This window comes from Stigmatopora argus, chromosome 18 (genome assembly GCF_051989625.1).
Source record: "Stigmatopora argus isolate UIUO_Sarg chromosome 18, RoL_Sarg_1.0, whole genome shotgun sequence".
Classification (NCBI taxonomy): domain Eukaryota; kingdom Metazoa; phylum Chordata; class Actinopteri; order Syngnathiformes; family Syngnathidae; genus Stigmatopora; species Stigmatopora argus.
In genome coordinates, this window is record NC_135404.1 from 13,061,822 (window position 1) to 13,078,995 (window position 17,174).

At 48.9% G+C, this 17,174-nt stretch overlaps 1 protein-coding gene across 6 annotated transcripts in view; it reads right to left on the reverse strand.

Annotated features, from left to right (window-relative positions):
- The window catches only part of LOC144092989 (RNA binding protein fox-1 homolog 3-like), an 85,987-nt gene that overhangs the window by 56,510 nt on the left and 12,303 nt on the right, over nt 1-17,174 (reverse strand). For 5 of the 6 annotated variants that reach the window (XM_077626209.1, XM_077626202.1, XM_077626203.1 and 2 more), the window contains 3 exons: nt 13,091-13,218; nt 10,994-11,047; nt 5,757-5,837 (listed from right to left, as the gene is read on the reverse strand). The gene's annotated coding sequence lies outside the window, so the exon portion shown is untranslated. Of the gene's footprint in view, nt 1-5,756; nt 5,838-10,993; nt 11,048-13,090; nt 13,219-14,003; nt 15,274-17,174 lie in introns of those variants that run through there. The other variant, XM_077626206.1, reaches the window with a different exon arrangement.

Genomic DNA, 17,174 nt, shown 5'->3' on the forward strand with positions numbered 1-17,174 from the left:
TTTCCCTCTCTCGAACTAAGGGAGAAGCTCCATGGGCTTCTGAAAAGCACCCCAAAAAACACCTGCCTAAGCCTTCAAGTCACATTGTATTCACCAGCAGTGTACTTCGGCAAAGTAATATCCTAAATTCCCCAAAAAGAAAGGCTGGTGAATAATTCAAATCCCCGCTCATACAATTATCATAAAGCAGTTTTGTTGCCTCGCCGCCCCAAAAGCAAAGCGTGTTTACGGTTTGTTTTGAGGGTGAAAGGGAGCAATTAGACGGCGCCGAATATAAGCGCTTCTCTTTTGAAGGCTGTCTCCGGGGTCAATTTCTGGCACTGCGGCGCCACTTTGACTCATTTTTCTCGCAGCGCAAGTGCAACCGCCATTGCCATTGCCATTGCCATTGCCACCGCCAGCCCACCCTGCCTCTACAATTTGCCACGCGACAGCCAAAAGGGTGGGCCTTCTTTGCGAGCAAGAACATGGAGCACTTTTGCCCGTTCTGTGCCAATGCGGAAGATTATACAATCATTATGAAAGATTTATGGACTTTCATTTAAATGTAGTATAGACTGCGCAAGCATCCGCCCCGCCCCGCCCCCCTTCATGCTATTCCTGTACAAAATGGAGGTCTAAAGGACTTTTGTGACCCAGAACCGACCGGTAGGGTGTGGGAATGGCCATTCCATACATGGGTAGCACGGGCAGTTCGTTCATTGGGATGCCTACGGACGGAACACACGCGCCAAGTACACTTTGCTCCTGCTAAATAAAACATAAAGGCCGTGTTTCCCAAGAGAATGGTGAATGAGTCTTTCTGCAAAGGACAGCAAACTTTTCGAGCTTCTCCCGAGGAAGGAGATGATCAGTGGCGTGCGCATCTTCGCGTCTTCGCGTCTTGGCTTTTCGCTCTCCGCCGCCCGTGGCCGCTTGGGGCTTTCGCAATGCACTTTGATCCCCTTTTTGATCCGTCTGATTGCTCGGGCAATAAATGGAGAAACGTCAACGTGGAGCCCAGAAAATAACTCCAGCCTATGTCGGCGATCCCATCACGGGATGAAAAAATACAAAAAAATCGGGAGGGATCACGTCCCAAATGCATTTCTATTGTATGTACGTAGATCACTAAAACACACAGCCTGTTTTGTCGTTGTATCGCGGAATATTGAAGATAACATATTTCCTGTATGAAGAGCCAAATTGTCAGGTAAACAGCTGGCTCATCATCCATCCAATTTGAACCTCGCCTGAGACATTTTTAGATTGGGTAAAAGGAATGAGGCTAGCACGCCGCAAAGTGGATGCATACATGCATACGTACGTACGTACACGTTTCATTATTTTAGACGGGGAGTGTCTACCAGGAAAATACATACGTCAGAAGAAAAAGTGAGCAAGTGGCGAGCAAAAGAGAGAAAGAGAGGGCCGGGCTTCTTAAACTAATGAGATATTGATTTGGGAGATACACACCTCCTCGGGGCTTCCGCCTGACACGCAGATGAATGGGCGGCCATACATTACCCAGAAAGCAAGAGAGAGAGAAAGAAAGATAGAACGTTCACCCGTGGAGGATCTGTCTGTCTTAAACAACCACCATGGACAAAACCCCAGAAAAAAATAGCTTCAAGAGCAATGTAGTGGAGATTGCCAGAAGCGGAGAAAACCACAAGTAGCCACCTCCTGGCTTGAAAGGGCAGAGAGCGCTTTGCAGATAGATGGATGGATGGATGGATGATGGATGGATGCCATGCCATGCCATGCCATGCCATGCCATGCCATGCCATGCCATGCCGACACACAATCCAAAAGTTGCCAGATCTGAGGGTCAATGGATAGCCGCTGATCAAGAAAGGATTGACATGAGCACTTGGTTCTTGTTCTTCCTCCCTCCTTCCCTTCCTCCATTCAACACCCTAAACGTCAAAAAGAAGCTATTGATTTTTACAGGCCTTGAATCTGTCTCTCCTTTTTAGGTGGATGGAGTGGAGTATCTGGACTTGGCCACTTGTCGCCACTCCACATCTTAATAGCTCGGCGATCGAGCGCACGCTGATTGTTTTAGGGCCATCGATCCACCCGGCCGTCCGACGATGGGCCCCGCGGGATGGCGGGCCGTGAGAGTCCACGGGCGACGGGCTCGCGGAGAGATAAGCGTCCTCTCCAGAGAGCACGCCACGCGGGCCATCAAAACTTGAATTGAATGCCTTCATTGACATGATACAAGTACAAGCTAAGCGGACCATGAGTCAAATACTAAATAGCGGGATGAGGAGGGTCACGCTGGTAAGAAAGGTTAGCCGTTGACCAACGCCACGGGCAGACATGAAAGCCAGGGTTCTCAGAGAACTGCCCCAAACCGGGAGAAAAACAAACAAAAGTGAAGCCAAAAAGCCAAGGGGATCATTTTTACAAATGGTCTTTTTGTAAAACATACAATGGAGTGGGTTATCATTCAGATGGGTTCTTCGTTGATATCTCTGAAGAAATTCCAATGTCATTTGGAAATGGCCACTTCATGCCCGGTGTACAAAATCATTGGAGTGAAATATATAAATACTTTTTGAGGAAGCGGGGTAAAAAATGTGGGCAATTTCACCTGCCTGCCGAGTACCTGCGCCCCCAAAAAACAATAGCGTTGTCTGGCCCAGCGCCGTTATGAAATATAACCTGGTTCACGTAGCCGGCTTGTGATAAATGGCTTAGCGGGCAGCTTTTCACCAAAGGAAAGAAAGCCCAGCCCGCGTTGGACTGGCACAAAAAAAAGAAAAGAAAAAGGAGGTGGCTCGTGCTCATCGTCTAGTCGGCCAGTTGAAGTTAGCAGGGGGTCCGAGTTTTCCCAGGCGCCTTTGCTCCTGGATTTCAATGTTATTCTTGGCCAATTGGGTAGGGGCGGAACCTTCTCCTCTCCCCGTTTCCACGAGCGACGGCGATGGCGCTCCCCTCGTCTCTTTTTCCATTTGGTGGCGTCTGCTCCCCAAATCTCATTTGATTGTAAATCGTCCAGTGGCGCCTAATCAAATGAACCAAGTCCTCCTTTGATTGGAAATGATCTCTCCTCCGAGCTCCGGCTAGCTTTATTTCATAGCCTCCGTTGGCCGCCAGCCACCGGGCAAATGATGATGATGATGATGATGATGATGATAGCATGTGCGCACATTGAAGAATCGTATGCGCGCTTATAACGGAGAGGGGCGACCGAGCGGAAAAGGGAAGGACGGCCAGTGCTAAATTGCACCTTTACGCTTAACAGATTGGACGTTGACCGCCATGTTTTTGCCTCCTGCGTTGGACAGGTTGTTCATTATTGCCCATTTTTTGGGGGCCTCGCACGCCAATCAATGGCTGCAAATTGGCAATTTTGGAGACTACCAAAAAGTGCTATCGGCAAAACACTTCTTGCAGTCTCTTGTTCAGGGCGCTGTAAAATGGGCACGTGATGTCTCCTGTGAGAATTTTTTTTCTCAAATCTTCAAATGATGATTAAAAAGCAGCACCCCGGATGGAGCATCCTTATTCAAAAAACAAGGGCCGCCAGCGGACGCCGTTGATGAGATTCATGACTTTTATTACGGCCCCTGACAATAACTGTCAGAGAGCATTTCATATTTAAAGTAATGCGTATAATTACAGCTTTACGAGCCGCCTCTGAATACATTTAGACAGTAATTTTATTTCTCAACGTGATGCTTTGCCACACATTATCAATAGTTAATGCGCAGAAAAGGATAGGAGAAAGAGCCAGCACCACCAGCGAGCCACCGGCTTCCTTGCTAGCTTGCTTGCTTGCTTTATTCCGCCCATTTTCTGCACAATGACTTGAGGACGAGCGCCGCCACATGAACGGCCACAAATGTTATTTCTGCATTTAATCTTACTAAAAACACAGAATTTAACATTGGAACAAATATTGCCCCAAGTGGGCACTTGCTGTCCAATCGGTGATGATGATGTACTCATCGGTCCATCTGCTAAAGAACAAAGTTCACCAGCCAAGTCTCCAAATATCCTATTTTTTTCCCCCCATTTCGTGCCTTTTTCTCTAGGGTGGAAACACAAAACAACAACAACAACAACAAACGCAAAGCTAATCTTTAAGTTTCTCTCGTTCTCCGAATGATTAAATATTGAAGTGATTGCCTCCCACGTTTTCCCAGCGCCGAAGGAACATTTTTCTTCGGCGGAAGCCCTGGCGAAAGGCCGTTATAGACGGGAAACAACATTATTTCTTGACGCTGGGCATAGTAAGCGGCACCTTGGAGGAAGCCACTCCGGTAAAGTTGAAAAAGAAGCTCCGCCATGGCTTCGTAAGAACTAGGAAGCTCACTTTTAATTTTAATCTGAAAGCGGACCTCCCTCGTAGAGAAAAGTTGGGACGCCGCTGAGATAAAGGCAACGCAAATGGCGTTTGTGTGAGGGGAAACTTCCCTTTCACGTGAATCGCTAACAGGACGGCCTCAAATGCAACCACCGTGAGCCCACACGGCGCGCGCGCACACGCAAGAGCGGAGCCTTTGATACGGCGACAACGGCGACCTTTGAGTTCAATGGCTTCCGGCGTAAGCGCGACATCTGCTGACGCGCGTGCACCGTTCCAGCGTGGGGTTAAAGCGTTGCCCATGATTAAAGCGGCCGGGCCGGACCGGGAGCGCATGTTTGAAATGAAAACGGGATCCGTAGAGAGAGGAAACAAATAATCCGCGCCCGCTATGCAAAGACAAATTGATATTGAAGCACCGCTATTCCCAACAAAAAACACGCCAGTCTAAACAAAATAGAATCCGGCGTCGACTCCCAAAAAACTGTCGGGGCCGCGAGCGTGTGGTCCCAGAAAAATCCCCAGATTTCTCTTGGGCGGGGAGAAGAATGGAGCGAGTTTCTCCGTGGCGCAGCCTTAAATGAACGGCGTGATGTATTTATGAGCACCCTGCGTGACATTAACATTGTGGAAGGGAAAATGATGATGGCGCTTTGGGCTTTGGGCTAAAGGCCCTGTAAATCTGGCGGCTTACATTTAGCGCGCTTTATTATGCCGGTTGTCAAGCCGGCCTACAATGTCAGTCATCACCTGACGTTCAACATTCTTTGTCTCCCCCTCTCAAGTTCAAATGAATGCGTGTTCGTGTTGCGCTCATTTTCCCAGCATTCTATGGCGCGTCTCGGGAACACGGGCGTGCGTGATTGACGGATGCTTCAAAAGCTAGCTAGCCACAACTCGATCGGCCAGAAAAATAAAAATTCCCACCGGCAAGATTCGGCCAACTAAAACAGCAGAATGGAGAATTCCCTGTGAAATCAAAAATCATTTTGCTTTGTTTGCAGCACAATTCAGGAAATTCTATTTGGACATGAATTGTTGCCCGCAGAGATAACACACGTGTGTGCTAACAGCGCAATTACACCGCATGACATAATGAGAGGTGCAAGGAAATCCAATGGCTAATAAGCAAAAGAGGGCCAATCTGCACTTCCCGGGGAGCTAATCAAGGCTTTAATTAAGTGTCAAACGGAAGCCAGGTCTTGGAGGCAAACTATATGGCGTTTCTTCATTTGTATTTGGCGCCGCGCACGCACTCTCGTCATCGCAGAAATGAAAAGTTTGAGTCGGTATCAAGTGGAGGAGCATTACAAACCATTTTAGACCATTTTAGACAATTACAACTACGGACAACTACGCGAATGTGTAGCGTTTGATCCAAAAACTGACTGTTCTACAAAGCATGATGAACTACTTCCAAAATATGCAGTGTGTGTGTGCAAGTGGCAGTACTCACCATCCCCAAACGTTGATCCAATTGAAATAGGTCAACTTTCCAAAATAGCCGCTGGCTCTCCTGTTTAATGTCACCGACAGTCTGTTGAAGGAGCAGAAAAAAGATGCAATATTGAAATGTGTTGTGACATCCAACCCTTTCAAAAGACAACACTAGAGGCTGCTCAAAGTATAAATTGTTCCACATAAACACCAAAATCTCCTAATAGAAACAATAGCACTGCTGTATCTGTTCATATTTGGATGATTTGGTTAGATTAGCATTCATTAAGGTTTTACCAATTTAAAAAAAAAAAGCTGTAGCTTTTGTGCAGAACAGAAGACTACTGTACTCAATGTAGACACTGCCCTCTGTTGGCTGCGTTGGAGGCAGTCAAAAGCGAGAAAACAAGAAAAGAAAAAAAGAAAAAGATGTCAAGAAAAACAATAACTGCAGAATAAGATTAGAAGACAGTCATCCTGACAAATATGGCACGCTCTTTAAAAGAAGCAAACGCTTCGACACCCTGTGCGGACAGCAATATTATCAACGACGAAGCATACGGCTGCTGCCATTAATAATGACCATATTCTGTACGTTGATTAAGTGCTTTTCGGGCTTGCTTCACAGTGAGTTTTTTCAACAGGACAGAAGCCAGCCGAAATGTCAGCTCAGATAGGCTCCGACACCCTGTGGATGCGTTGGGTTGTAACAGACTTAATATTAACATCCACACACCCTCTCAGTTTACAAGATTTTTGTTGTGTGAAATGTTCCTGAAATTCAACTCACTTGCAGTAAGCATTCCCGACCACTAGGTGGCAGGGTCTCTACAGAAATGGCATCGGGGGGATCAGACAGAGGTTCAATAACAAGTAACAAGTTCTAAGTCTAGGACAAAAGGCACGTCATTTCACGTATATTCATTTTTTTCATTCAAAAAAAGATAAAGTTAAACTTTAAATATTAATATCTTTGCAAACGACATAGCATTGGGGCAGTCTTCAGTCAATCCCCTTAAAATACAATGGTGAGGATTGGTTCATCACTACCTCGCTTTCCAAACTCTTCAAAACATCTGCCGTTTTCTCGGTGCAGCAAATGAGGCGACATTCAAAGCGTGCACCAATCACATGAATCCAGGCCCTGCTTTGTTATTATTTTAGCTCCGATGCGCCCAATTGAGGGAGTGGAGGGATCACGGCCGTCCGTCTGAAACTGGCGTCAGTTTAAGAGGCAAACAAACGAGTGGGGAGATTTCCCCCGGGTGGTGCCCGGCCGGGTCGGACGGAAAGAAGAAAAGTTGAGTGGCGGCGAGTAGCGACCGCAGCTAAAGAAGCAGCCCTGATCACGCTTTCTCTTCACGTCCGAGAGATAAAGACGCTGCTTGCTCATCACTAAATCACTTGATATTGTTTTGCTGGGAGAATAGGAAGAAGGAGGCGCCGATCCCGCTTAGCATGGAAGCCTTGGCTCTTTCTTCTCCTAATTTCTTTGGGGAAGGAGTTGCGCCCGTCGTTTCTCCATCCCTCTCGTGTGAGACCTCTCTGATGTTTGAGAAGCAAGAAGACACTTGGCTCCCCCCTGGGCTGCGTTTTGACAGGCCGTTGGTTGGTTTCCTCTGGTGTCCGTGTTTGAACTTTGTCACAAGAGATGGCCGATTAGCGGCGCACGCGAAGGCCGGCAGCTCCGCAAGAAAAAGAGGAGGAGGAGCCTTTGTGGTTGTATCGCTGCTACACTAATCATCCAAATCGATCGAAATCGCCCCTCGGATTATGTTTGATATTTTGGGGGAATCGGGCTACCTTTTGGAGCAGCGCCCAAATGGAATGGCGTGTTTGTAAATAAGATGGGAAATGTCAAAGTCCTCCAGTTTGCCCTTCCATTGGAAATTGCAATATGCGCTTTATGGCAGAAGGGGGGAAGAATATTGCCTCCAGCGCAGAAGAGAAAAAAAGAACAATGTTTATACGTACACGGGCAAACACACCTTGAGACAAAGAGGCCGTGCGCTGATGTCTATTTGGGAAATATCTTGTTGTTTTTTCGGGCTTTAAATCCATCCCCTGGGCGAGGAGATAGTCCAGGTAAAGCCACTGTGGACAAGCAAATAAGAGCTGAATTGCTAAACGGTGCCGGCCGTTGCTGCATTGGTGAAGTGAGCGGGCGGGCTGGCGAGCAAGCAAGCGAGCGAGCGGGAGGCTTTCCAAGTTCGCCGCCGCATAAAGCCAAAGTCATTTAAAATCCCTGACGCCGGCCGTCTCTCCATGAATGTCAATCGAAAGCAGAATGGCGCTTTTTATTCAGGAAGACGCCACCCGCTGCTCGTGACCAGTAAACGGTCCTCGCGATCTGCCGTTCCTCCTTTGACGTGGCCCACGGACGGCTCCCCTCCCACTCTTTCCTGACACCTGAGTAGAGGATTTTTCAAAGGCGCTTCTTCCTTTCAAGCGTTAATCCCCATGTCTGATAGCAGGTTGTGGAGGGGGGAAAAAAAGAAATCCAAATCAAAGCACGCAGAACATCCACGTCTTCATCTGCAGCCTACGCTATTCGGGCGGGCCAAAGCTCCAGTTAACAAGCATTCACCGCCCGATTTGGACTTTTCAGACAGGCGAGCTATTGGAAGGCGTACAAAATGCTAAAAAAAATGGAAAAGTCAGAGTTTAGGAATGACCCATAAACTCGGAGTCGGGTAAAACGCCTGCCCGGTTCAGTAGACTGTGACACTCTACAGTAATGAATTTAAAAATAAAAAAACATTCTTTTAAAAATAATGAAGAGTGGAAAATAGTAGTGAATTTGCGATAATCGAGGGATTACTGTAGTATCGATAAAGTGATGAATGGCGAGATTTCCCAAGAGCTTTTCTCCATATCCTCCTGCCAACAATTGATCTCTTGTTTTCAAAGGTTCACTTTTGAATCCAGGAATCCATTGGCCGCTCCCAAATGTTTCCACAAGACCAACATTTCCATAAAAGTCGCATTTCGGCATCCCAGAAATGTGCTTTTCTTTCCCATAGCGCTACTCCTCTTTAAGAACACGAGTAAGAAAACGATCCTCGCGGTCCGCGAGTCATCGCTGAAAACGTGCACGCGTGGTGGCACTTTTGATTCAATTGAAAGGCGTGTTTGGAGGAGTTGTTGTGTCCAGAAGCCACAGCTATTAATGAGCAAGCACAATCGAATGTGGAGAAGAAAATGAATTCTCCTTGGATTTTCCTCCCTTTTCTGGCACGCACCACTTCCGTCCGCCACCTATAGAAGAAAGAGCACGTGCTTAGATGGTGGTGGTGGTGAGTGAAAGAAAGCCACCTCCTCCCTCCTTCTTCCTGCCGGTAGCTCTCATCCATCTGGGGCTTTTTCAGCCACTGGGAATGAATGTAAACATTGCGATAAGCCAATCGGGTCCAGTCCTTCCCATCCCACTCTCCATCACTCTGCGGCCGTCTCCTTCTTCTCTTTCTCCTTGCTGGCGTCGTGGCGGGCCCCGTAATGAAATACATAAATGCAACGTGTATTTCTTTCCGGAGAGGGCGCGTTCCTCCCCTCCGCCGCTCTCCCTTTGATGTCACCGTGCGTCTGGCTCCAAAACAAAATGCAGAAGAGCCGATGAATAATGGAGCCGAGTGTCGAGCGAAGAGCCAGCCAGTCAGCCAGTCAGCCAGGCGGCCGCCTTCTGATCTCGGCGGACCCCGAGCAGGGCTTGATGAGCTCGCGACACGGCGCAAACGTTGGCCGTTTGTTCCAAGGAAGGCCGCGCTCCTCTCGGATCCTTCCGATGGCGGGTTTCTACGGCCGCCGTCTCCTCCTCCGTCTCAGCTTGGTGCCCAAAATCACATTGTTTTCCGGGAGAAGAAATGTCAAGTGAAGTGCCAACGGGAGCAGGTTTAATGACAAATGAGAGACGCCAAAGTTCTGTTCAAAACAGCCTAAAAGATCTAAAAGATCATCGACTGCCGTTCGTCGCCGGCCCATCGCAAAGTCTCCACTGCAACGAAGGAGCGGTAGCAATTGGCCGTATTTTGCCTTCATTTCCACGCATGAAAGGAGCACAATTCCACCAACATCTTTTTCAAGATCCACTCTCGGCGGGAGGTCGTGGATCACATAACTTAAAGCATGGCGCCGTATCGGCGGATCGACGTACCATTTCTCTCCCAAATATTTTCGTGTGCTTGAGATTTAATGCAGTCCGTCCGCTCTGTGCCAGAAGTGGAAATTCAATGTACCTCCTTGAATTTGTTCCATTCCCTCGGCCGTCTTTTCTCTTGGACGTGTCGCTGGTCCGCTTGGCCTGACGTGGCCGCTACATTTCTTTATGCTAATGAAGCCGAGCCGGCCGGCGGCGCCCGTGTTGACGCTGCGGGACACATTTGAAAAGACTTCAATCTCGCAGAGCAAGTGAGGACATGGCGCACCGCCCTGTTCCAACCAATCATGGGAAAAACACTTGAGATATGAAGCGTCTGAAACGTTCCGTCTCCCCTCCCGATGGCCATCGGGGGCCTTGGCGGTACCTTTGCGCCGTTTTTTGGGGCCTCCCATTTCCATCTGGGCCACAACTGCAAGGATAAAACATTTGGAGGGGAAATCTAGAAATGTAAAGTCAATTTGGGCATGGGCTTAAGAAGCAAGCCCACTATTCTTGGATGGTGAGCTTTCCGCTGGCGATTCTCAGCCGAGTGGAAGATTGCAGATGAAATCTTCTCCAAGAACTCTAAAAATGAGCCTAGTATTTAAAGAGAGCTTAAAATAAGAGTTGCGTGTTGGCTGGCCTTTTACTTGCAATTACATCAGGCCTTGCTTTAGAAGGGCGCACTCCTAGAAACATTGCGCCCAAGCGTTGACTCTTGCCTGGATGTTTTATCACTTTTGTGGCTGATGGATTGGCTCCGTTTCACAGGTTATCTGCGTGTTAAGTCCATCTTTTCCATTTCACACGTATTTGGCGAAGGGCCATTAGAAACACGTCTTTCGTCATTTTGATGTCCATTTTTGGGGGAATCTTCATCAACAGAGAGCAAGCACTTTGTATCGAAAACAGGCGCATGCTTCAATTCCCTCCCCAACCGCATAAACTGGGACTATAAAAGAACGGAAAGAGCCACTGAAAACAAAATTTAAGGAGACTTTTAGCTAGGCCGATTTGGACGGGCCCGGGCAGTTATTTGAATGTTATTATCCAATGACTCCAAGTAAATGTTATATCAGCATCAGTTACAAAAGAAGCTGAAGAAAATGGAGAGTACTTACGGGAGGAGGTCAGTGAGCAGGATACGTCTTAATTGGTCCTCATTTCATCAAAACCTACGAAAGAAAAAAAACATGATCTTTACTCTTAATATGCTTGTACATTCTGGCTTAGATTCTTATATTTTGGCTGAGCGCATATTTTTCTAAAATACTAGAAATATACATATTTATACAGTGAATAAGAGGAAATTCTTTGACAATGCTAGACTGATTTCAACTTTGACTTGAATTCTTCTATAACGATATATCAATACAGGGTGACCCAAAATGTTTCCCTGCGATGCCATTTGCGATCACGTAGGCGGGGAAGCGTCACTCACGGTGGCGAGAGCGCTCCGACTTTTCTTAGCGAGAAGCCAGAAGAAATGTACTTTGAAGGGGATCCTTCAAATGGAACGGAGTTGGCCCCTCCCTGGATGTGGCAATGCAATTTTCTCTAATCTGCGGGATTGGCATTGAGCGCGGGTAAATAAGGATGGATTGTTTGTCTGTTAGCCCACCGTGGTGTGAAGCCAGCAGCTAAATGGAAAGTGACAGATAGCGCCGCCCTCTCAAATCAGCTTTTCTTCTCGACCTCCCTCTCTGCAATTGTACTTTTTTTTTGGGTCGGTCCAGATGGCACAAAGCCCAAAGCAGCAGCACTCTTAATGAGTCACAAGGCAGCCAGCCACCTCCACCTCCACCTCCACCTCCTCACCCGCGCATGGCTTTAGACGGAGGATATCTTTGGCTTTCTCTCCCCCAAGTGTGGCGCGAGCCCTTCTTTTGTTTCCCCGCAAAAAGGAATGGATTGACTTATCTCCCGAGACGCAAGCGGGTGGGGGTTGCCGGCGAGCGGCTCCCGCTCTCGCTCTCGGGGAAACTTCGGCGACGGCGTCTGCACTTGTTTTTATCGGCCGTTCAAGACGGCGAGTCCGCATTTCGGGCTCTGCGGCTATCCATATTTATGTACGGACACACGCGCACACTTGCACTGGCGCTCTGCGAGTTGCAGCTCTTGAATCCCACTCGTCTCCGAGGAAGCTCTCGCCACATTATAGCACCGGTGCGATAAACCAATAACTGTCAAGAAAGACACCAATTACAGCGATTTGAAAAAAAAAAAAAAAGTAAATCAATGGGGGAGGGAAAAAAATCCATCCCCATCTGGAAGTCTACGCACGATGCCTTCATCTGTTTCTGTTTGTTGCCGTCTGACAAATCCGTGACGGCCAAAATATCCTAGCCTACTTCAATGTTAAGATATTATTTGTGCGTTATTTGAAATCTGATGGCAAAAACTTTGGGCTGATGGAAGCTTTTGCTGGCGACCTTCAAAAGTCAAAAAGTGACTTCTTTTTAAAAAGGACAGCAAATCGGGCAAAACGGAAAGCATTGCGATATCACCCTACCCAGTTGGAGGCCAGTTTAGCCCAGATTAGTATCGAGGCGGGCACAGGGAAGCTACGAGGTGAGGAGGAGAAGAACAATCCATTGGGCTGGAATGTTGTGGCACGGTGGTACGTGTACACAATGGCTTATTCCGCAGGTGTCGTTTGCCCTCATTCACGTTTGAAAGAATAGACGCGCGCACTCATCCGTCTCGGCGTGAGCGGCTTCCATTTTGTTGGCCGGGCAGCCAGTCACTTTATTTGGCGGCAGGTAATCACAGAACGACAAGGTGTGGTCCGCGCTGATTTACGGCGCCGCCGTGCCCGGGACTTCAAAACGGGAGAGCGATAAACAAGACGGAGGGAGCGAGGAGAGCAGAGGAGGAGAACAGATATGCTAGGTTTCTTGGAAGCAGATAGGGGAGGACAGCCGTGTACTATTTGCTGGGCATACATTTAACAAGACACAAAGACCTTTTCTCTTCTCGTGTGAGACGGCCGCTTCAACCGACTCCGTTGGGAAATTTTGCAATCGGGCTTTTGGTCAATAAATTAGGATTTTTTTTCACTCTTAAAGAGACGTTGCTATATTACGATATAAATCTATGTACGATCATAGAAAAATATTCAAAAGCTTTTTTTAAAAATAATAACTGTTTTTTCTTAACCCCTATTTGACCATAAACAGTCACTTGCTCTCTAAAGGGTCAAAGGTCTCAAGTGTTACCTTTGGAATAGTTGTCCAAGGTAGCCGTGCTGTCCCTTGAAAGGTCGTGAAGTGGAAGGACTGGCTGGGATTCTCCTCTCCCAGTCAAAAAGGACGGGACACGCCGTCAATGTTAGCCAGTAAGTGCCCTGTAAAGGTGAGCGGAAACAAAATCTTAATTTGTGCAATGAAGCAAACGAGTCACTGCGCATTATTTCGAATGAGGACATTGCATTATGATTGCAAATAAACCCGGCCGGATTGCATACGACGCGGAGTGACAAATCCGAGCATCTCCCTCACTTGGACCAAGTGTAGGGTTTGATGCGCAAACAATACAATCCCTCCCACTGATGTTTTCTCTGTAGCATACTTTTGGCGGCCTCCCCCACGTCCTTCTGCCTCTGCATTCTTACCACCGTCCATCTTGGCGCCCCCTTTTTTGGCGCCCCCTTTTTTGGCGCCCCCTTTTTTGGCACTCGTGCTCATATCTAAGAAAACCAGGGGAAAATGGCTCCAGGTTCGGAGGGGGAAAATCACAGCTGGGCCTGACATCATAACGACGGACGGGAGAGTGCGGGGAAAAAGTGAGATGGGCAGATGTCAATCACAGAAAGAAGACGGTAGTACAAAAAAAAATACCGCACGGAGAATAGTAAATGAGCTAAAGGAGACGTCTCCTGTCACGACGGAACCCAATCCGATTTTGAAGGCCGGCCGGCGCGCGTCAGACGGAAAAGTCAGCTCTTAAATCGGTCCCCGGCGATCGCCCCGACTGGCCATAAATCAGAGCGTTGAGCCCTTTTTCAAACTAATTAGAGGCGGATTATGTTCTGTCGTAAAACATAAGCGCGGCCCCCATTAATTAGGGTCCGATGGCGCTCTGCGGAACCCCACGAGGCTTCGCGACGGAAAGAGGAGCGGAAAACACCACCGTGCTCCGAGATGATGCCACACCGGCCTCGTCATCTTCATCTTCAACCGTGTCGTTGCTCCAGGGAATGAAAAATTGGAGGTGTGAGGCGCGGCGGGTGGATTTGGAGGGGGGTGATGCCTCGGAGACCGGGGTTGAGAGCTTTAGCTTGCCTGACACACCTCACACCCCAGGCGTGATCTTTCCCCGTCGGCGAGAGAGAGAGAGAGAGAGAGAGAGAGAGAGAGAGAGAGAGAGAGCGAGAGCCGTCTTTCGGCCCCGCATTCGTCCGTCTGATGCAAGACCGGCGCGTCCGCTCTTTCGTGGCTCGAGGCCGACGGCCCATCGAAGGCGACTCGCCGCCACTCCGGCGACATCAAGAATGCGGCCTGCCTTTCCTGAGAAGAACCAGAAGTGGATTAGTGTTCAAAGAGGCGGAAGGCGCTTCTCGAGCGAAAGGTAGGAGACGAGGTGGACCGGCGAACGTCACGTGGCGTGGCGTCTTGGCCGGCGGCAAATCCTTGGCCACGTTGCGTGATGCTATCTGAAATGACAGTCAAGCTGATACACTGTCATGGCCTAAGAGCTCCCGTGACATCCGCTATCCGAAGCCTCCACGCATGATTTATGTCAGCAGACCTTAAGTTCACTTAGGAAGAGAAAGAAAAGAGCCCGGGAATAAATGCCAAAAGGCAACGACGTTGTCAGAACAACACGGCTCCCCCCGACGGCCTCGTCAAGTGCCAATTGGGATCGACGTCGTCTCCGGGGGAAGACGGCCGCCGATCGGCTCCAGACGGTTTACGGCTGGCGAGCTTTATAGTTGTTGGCAGGTGACATTCGTAAGCGGCGAGCCGGGATCGGAAGACCGATATTGGATGAATGACGATTAGTAGATGGATCGGAGCGCCATCCACCGGCCGAGTGCCGTTGGAACAATCGGGTAGCCGAGAAAATGGTCTTGGTGCCTACGGGAAGTCCAGAAAGAGACAGAGTGCTCGCGTGTCGAATGGGGAGAAATGGCGGGCGAAGCTTCCTCTTTAATGCCCCGTTTGGACGTTGTCACTTTTGCTAGCTCTCGCCTGCCCTGGCCTGGCTTGGCCTCGCCCCCTGGGCTCACATGCTCATTAATTAACGGTAATGAATGGATTTATCCGCTCTGGGTTAATAAGGGACTGCCAGCCGGGTGGCCAATCGACGCAGCCTCTTATCAAATTGTGGGAAAATGTCAAGCCGGCGCAAGCCAAATTAGCTCCAACAAACACGGCACTCCGTTCCCTGGCAGCGTGCCGTATCATCTACGAGCGACGACAGACCGGGCGGGTGTCAAACCCCACGGCTTGGCGTCCACTTTTTGGACTTAAACCAAGAGACGGGGAACCCATGCGTGTCCCCGTGCTCCGCGGAGACGCTCGCTGAGCCCTCCGTGCCGGGCCCGCCCTCTCAAAGTCAATCAGCCCTGTGACTGAAAGCCAGCGAAGGGGAAGGCAAGTGTGGAGGAGGGTGGATTAGAGACCAGCGGAATTGGACAAAAGTAGCGGGGAGAAATTTCAGTGGCTTCTCAAATCCAAAAAGCCAAGGTTACACGTTACAACGTTACAAGGTTGCCAGGTTGGAAATTGACCATTGATTATATTAGGCAGCTCATTCTCCTTATACTCGTGTTTTATCTTCCCGGAGGAAGTCGTAAGAGGAGATAGAGAAAAGGAAGGAATTTGACAATTGGGGGTAGGGAACCTTGGAAAAAAAAGCACCATTTTCAACTTTTCGCCAAAAATACTCTCCCACATCTCTCCTCTATTTTGAAGAGGGGAGCTTAGTATCCCAACACGGCGTGGCTTCTATCCCGCCCGCCCGCTGCGCTGGAAAGTGCGTCTTCCCATCTAATGCCACCAAATGTCGTTAGGTGTGTGTGAAATGAGCCTTTGGGTTTCTAGAGGCCATTTATGGATGTGCCCGGCGAAGAGGCTGGCCCAGCTTCATCCAATATCCCCCGTCTTTTTCCGACACGGTCATTCCAAATTGGGAGGTCAAGCGGACGGGCGTGACGGAGCTTTGCCTTTTCAAAGCCCCGAGACTAACGCGGCCGTCGGTGGGGCCGCCAATTCCCCCGCGGTTGGGTTTTTTCCAAGTGAAACGGGGTGGGGTGAAGAAATGAGAAAATAGGACGGGGGAGCCACGTCGCCATGTAAAATTGTCCCGGAAGGGGTATCTGTCATCGTTAGGCAAACCAATGACCGAGCCTTGCTTAATCAAATCAATAGAAAATCTCTTCAGCAGATAAATTCACGGAACAAACGCCCGCTTTCCATCGCGGGAGATTCCGACGAGGCAAAATGCCGCTACGCGGTGGGTTCCAATACAATAGCTCGGAGTCTATCCTTTCAGTTTGCCGCGGTGAGGACTTTCCTCGCATGCTCACACAAAAGAGCACCTGGTCAGGCGTTGGTATAAATCAGCAAAAAGCCCGCTTTCGGAATCTTCCCCCGGAGGACAAAAGTACCTCCATTTATCGCCAAACGCTAATCACAAAGCCAATTGAATGTGAGATTTCAAGGTCTTCAAAAGCCTGTGGTGAAAGCAAGGGATTATTTTGCCACGGTGTACAATATCCTCTCAACACGTTCACGGCCAGGTTCAGGCGGGGGCTAACGGGGGAATTAGTTGGTAGCATAATTCCAAAAAGGGAAAGTCCAAAATATACAAAGACGACTTTCTACGCAAACTCCTAGCAACTACCGTAGGGCTAGCTGAAAGCGGCTTGGTTTGCTTGTGTGAATTCATGCTGATGAAAGCAGGCCTCGGTAGTAATTGCGGGGGTTTGGCGGGGCAATCGCTTCCGAGTCACCGAGTGCCACGTCTTCACACGCGCTTTATCTTCCCGTACACAAACGCGCGTGCACGGGGGGATGGGAGCGTAGTCCTTTGCGGCTTTTGCTCAAGACCCGGTGAACGGGCTGAAGGAAATAACAAATGTTGTTTCCTCAGAGGAACAAAGGACTAAACAGCCGCCGCACACTCCTACGTGGTCCACGTGTTCAAAGCAGATATGTACGCACGATGACAAATCCATTTCAAACGAATGGAGATCGAGGAAGCCAATGCATAGATCATCGCAGGCCACAAAGTGACACACACTTGCAGTACTCATTGTATTATTATTATTATTTACATACGGAGGGAGGTCTAGTG